Genomic DNA, 5213 nt, shown 5'->3' with positions numbered 1-5213 from the left:
GGGCGGTACAAGGGTGTTAAAAAGTGTCAAAATGCATTTTTGTAAAAAAACATTGCACTCCAGGAAAGACTTTTTCCTAATATCCATTTACTTTTCAGCAAGACATATAAAAAAGAGCCAATCTTAACATATTTATCAACTCATTCATTTTTTGACACATTTTTGTCACTTTTGTTCGGCAAGTTCGCTATCTAGATCTGTACGCAACCTTTGCGCTTATCATTAGTTTCACTTGGCGCCACAATAGTGTCCTGAAAGAACTGGTAATGACTCAAAAGCGATGGCACTCAGCGATGGAGACGCCGGTTATCATAAGATATGGCCTGAGTCCTGAAGTCTAGAGGGTGGGACACACAACAGTACCTCCTGACATTGTACCTACCTCCCTCGTTCCGGATATCACCATACAAAACACAGCTGAACAGACATTGACTCTTATCGAACTGACTGATCCATTTGAGCAAAATACCCAGGCAGCTGTAGACATGAAGTGCGCAGTTTGCGTACGGCTGCGTATGGAAAAATTATCCGTACGCAACTCATACGCAAGACGATTCAAAGAAGTGTAGCGGGGCCCTTACTAGCCGCCCTGTCGTCTTCCGCGGCCCGTTTCTTTGAGTCCTGTCTGATTGTAGCTGCAGATGTCTTCTTCTGTGCCTTCTGGTGCATCCTGGAGACGGTTTGGCAGTCGTCCTTCAAACTGCCTTTATATACTGTAGAAAGCTGGTGCGTTTCACATGCGTGGTACGTCAGGAGCACCTAGTACGGTACAAGTATGTTCTGCCTAGTCATTGAGCAGGTAAACTGGGAGTGCGGAGTAAGCACGGAACACGCATTCAATGTGCGCGGCACGCACGTGCCACCTGCGCTGTCCGTACAGCAATTGCCCGAAAGAACAGTTTACGCTTTATGCTTCAGAGTCACGCAGGCGGCCCTACACTGGACAGCCTCCATCGCCTGTATTCCTTCAATAGTGTACAGGTCCCAGACGGTGGCACTGTATTCCAAGTGGGGCCGTACCAGCGCTTTCTAACAAGTGGCCCTTACCCTAGATGGACAATGGGTCAAGTTGCGCCGGATGACCCACAGAACTCTACCAGCTTTACTAGTGGTGTGGTTAATAAGGGTGTCCCACCGCAAATCATAGGACAGATGTACTCTGTGATATAAGGGTGGGATTTGACACAGGTTACAACTTCGTTACAAAGAGAATATTTTGTTATGATGGGGCGTCTTTTATGGGTTATATGTAAAATGTGACATTTGGAGGGGTTGAACGACATAAGCCATTAATTCTGTCATCCCGTTAAAGCGTCGAGGTCAGACTGTAGACCTTGAGCGTCAGAAGTTTTATTTCGCAACAAAGATACACTTGTGCAAACCTGGGATGATTTCTCAATACTTGTATCATGCTAACTGTGATATTATGGCGTCATAATCAGTATGAAACGGGGGCCTTTGATTGGTCAACGTCACATTGCTATGTTATAATTGTCAACAATCAATTAATGAAGGTCCTCTTTTATCGCCCGTCTACATTTAATTTTTATTTCATTTTATTTATTTATCCAAGGGCAGCATATCGCCAATGGCGGTTTTTAACGCTCCCTCCACAGAACATACATAATATAATAACAGTAAAAGTATAAAGCATCTTTAGTACAGTCATAATCGTCGTAATAACAAAAGAAACAGAACAAACTAATAACGTACAGAAAACAAACTAAATACAAATTACAAATGATGTAAATGATATTGAATTTTACTTAAAGTAAAATTTTATTAAACAAACTACGTGCTATATGTTGTTTATAGAGAACTGCTACTCATTAAATATCACCGCTCTTCTGTTAGGTGAATGCCAACTTTGATATTATCAATATTTTATAAACTTGTTGTTAACGTGATGTCTAACATCATATGCAGTTTCGCATTATATACTTGTCTGAGGTTTAGAATTTTCTTGTTGTTTTTAGTGTTCAAGTAACCCACCAATAGGTTGTTCTAAACGTATACGGTTAAGTTGGTTCTCATAATTAGCAAAATTTTTTTCCTTAATTAAGGAAGGCTTACCTTTTATTGTGGTTTCCATCGTTGGTCTGTACAAAAGCAGTCGGGTCGGCTGGCCGCCATTTGTGATATGTCACTATAATGGCAACCATAAGCACCGTCACTAGCACAAGCAGCAGTACCTTCTTGCGGGTGAAGCGGACCTTGCAGTAGAAACTCATATCTTGAGTGGTAATGATAATTTGTATTAGTACGTGACACCGTTTTTTATTATTGTTAGGGCAGACAACGCATTGCTAGGGCGGTATCAACTTACGTAGGTTTGTTACTATGGTATTTTTTCTGATTGCTAGGGCCGGGCGTTCGAAAAAGTATCGGGTTACAAGACGCAATTTTGGACTAACTGTAGACTAACCGTAAAACATTCGAAAATAAAATAAAGCCCAAATCAACATTCCTAATCTGTTAAAGCTTTCTTCGATAATTGTCTAATAATTATCACACATGAACACGCCCACATTGACCTTAACGTACCCAGTAATGAGAGGTCTAGTATAGTCCAAAACCCGATAATCCGCCATAAAGACCCCTCAGTTACGGCTGGCGTTATGTATGGCCCAAACCAACGACGCTTGTTTTTGAATCAGTAGATGTTACTCTCTTAAACAGTGGCGACATTTGTTTGTTTTTGTTATTTTTTTCCATGATATATACATCATTAATCACAGTTATATGGCTGATAAGAAATCCAGGTTTGTTTTTGATGGGTTCACAATGAAATGTACATTATAACAAAATGCCTGCGCATTCACGTAAAACAGTAAGCGTTACCGGGCTTAAAATATTCCCGTTAGGATAAAAAAAAAATCAAATTTCCTGGCCAACCCCACCCTCCCATCAAAAAATATTCCTAGGAACCACCCCTTGTGGCCACCTCCCGTGCTTATTTTTCTAGGCTCTTCTGTACATCTGTGTGTGTGTGTGTGTGTTTCCGAACATTTGTAGTCAGCATAACTTCAGAACGCCTTTATTGATTGTAATGATATTTTGGTATGTTTTTAGATCATAGAATCACAAATGTCAAGGTCAAATCTGAGACTCCTGGTGGCTGACCTTGGTACTGCAGCAGAACTTCCGGTTTTTGTATCTTTTTTCCAGAACATGCTATGGTCTTGACTTTTTGGTGACAGGTAGCTTATGCTGCCCGGAATAAGTGGTGTGTTGGTCCCGCTTGTACTGGAACTGCAAGGCACTTTCTGTCGAAATCTTTTAAAGCCGATAAGTCCAAGCTGAGAGAGAGTTGTACATAATCAAATGTAAATTATGCAAATGAAGACTTAATTTGTATAATTAAGGCGGAAATTCCATAATAATAGTGTTCTATATAATAGTGCGTTTACACATGTAATGTATATACTTATTAATCTATGACAGGTCGAACATCAACAGATAATAATTATGCAAATAATGACCTACTTTGCATGATTAATGGGAACATTCTGTGACTCGTTATTGGTAAATGATAGTGATTTTATACCTTGTGAAATGTGTAGGTTACTCGAAGGTTAACATCACTATAAATACATTATGCTAACGTAGAGGCCATTTGCATAATTTCTTAAGGACATGTTAAAATTAAGTAAATGAGAGGCATTTTACAAGTAAAATATTGTAATTTAAATTTAGAAAACCATAAATCAAACTAGACTATGGTAACACGGCGGTCTGTTGCTAGGCTAAAAGTCGCATTACTAGGGAGGTATCGGGTTACAGAACGTGTTCGAACGTGGCCGCGCGGGAGTCCCGGGCCGGCCCGGGGGCAACGGGTAAAATTTGAAAATAAAAAAAAGTAATTGGAGAGTAAACACTCGTCAAAATAAAATGTAACAAGTGATTTTGTTAACCTCAAATGTTATTCTTCCACTGTCTTTGCTCAACTTTGTGTACATTTGCTTCTAAATGAGATAAATTTCGGATTTCAAAAACGGTTCACGAGAACCAAACAACTGATTTTAAGAGGCCCCGAATATCAAAAATAAGGTTTGATTTCTTGAGTTTTAGAAATATTACAGTAAAGGTAAACTTTCTGTCTTAGGATTTTTTTAATCTTTAACTAAAACTCGAATTACAGCCAGTAAAAGAGCTAAAAACGCAGTTTTTCAACTTTAAATACCGATAATTCAAAATCGCGGCCATATTTAAAAAATCCCTAAGACAGAAATCTGCGGAAATCGTTGCTCTTCCAAACAAGACCTCAATGAGGTAATTTGAACGATTTTTGGAAGTGGTTAAAATACCATGTTTGCACGCGTGCTATGACACTTGGATATGGGGACCTGGATTTTATAACAGCGTAAACAAGAATTCTGACCTTCAAGGTCACCCACGATGACGGCAGTAGGTTCATTACATGTTACATATCCACAATAAAATCACGGCATAGATGTAATATTTTGAAAACGGTTCATATTTGTGGAAAGGTGGATTTTTTCTGTTCCTTGGTTCCCAATTAAAAAAAAAGGCTTGAAGTAGCCGGTTGTAGCGACTTTACTGTAAATGACCGGGGGTAACCCCGGATCGAACGCCCGTTCTATTCGAATGACGTCATATCGAACAAGATTCGCGGGTTCGGGGGATTCGATCTCCATAGTAGCAGAGTGGGACTTTGGGGCCCAAATCTGACCACCGTGTAATTACGACCTTATTTTTTTTCTGTTTTTCAGAAACAGGAAGTAGTAAGCTATTTCAGCATATAATCCGTTAGCCTGGGAAAATTCGTTTTTTCTAAGCAGGTCCGTTGAAAAAACTGCAAAAAAACTACATTTTTTGTATCCAAAATTTACGTTTAACTACAGTTTCTACCCAAATTATAGAGTCGACGGACAATAACCAAAATTGTATCGGAAGCCGGCTGGAAACCTCCGTTGACTGATGTAATGAGATTTCCCGGCGTACTTTTTTTGGCGGAGTTATAGCCCTTCGGTCTGAGGGTGTCCGCCGGATCCAAAATCGTGAAAAAAACTCCGGTCCGAGACCTTAAAAGCACGGCGCATGCGCAAAAAATGACGTCATCGATGACGTCTTTCGTATGGATTTAAAAGTTTTTGGCAAAAGTTATCCGATTCTGCCGAAAAACCGCATCATTTTGCTTTTTTCGAGTAAAAAAGTCCGTATATTCATGCCCAGGCCCTAGGCGCCCCCCT

At 39.9% G+C, this 5213-nt stretch overlaps 1 long non-coding RNA gene across 1 annotated transcript in view; it reads left to right on the top strand.

The window, feature by feature from the left end:
• The window catches only part of LOC109473893, a 7941-nt gene that overhangs the window by 1487 nt on the left and 1241 nt on the right, over positions 1-5213 (top strand). The window lies entirely within an intron of this gene.

Source organism: Branchiostoma belcheri, unplaced genomic scaffold (assembly GCF_001625305.1).
Source record: "Branchiostoma belcheri isolate BF01 breed outbred unplaced genomic scaffold, Haploidv18h27 scaffold100, whole genome shotgun sequence".
NCBI classification, from domain to species: domain Eukaryota; kingdom Metazoa; phylum Chordata; class Leptocardii; order Amphioxiformes; family Branchiostomatidae; genus Branchiostoma; species Branchiostoma belcheri.
Note: the sequence above shows the minus strand (reverse complement) of the source record. Positions and strands in the feature narration are given on the sequence as shown.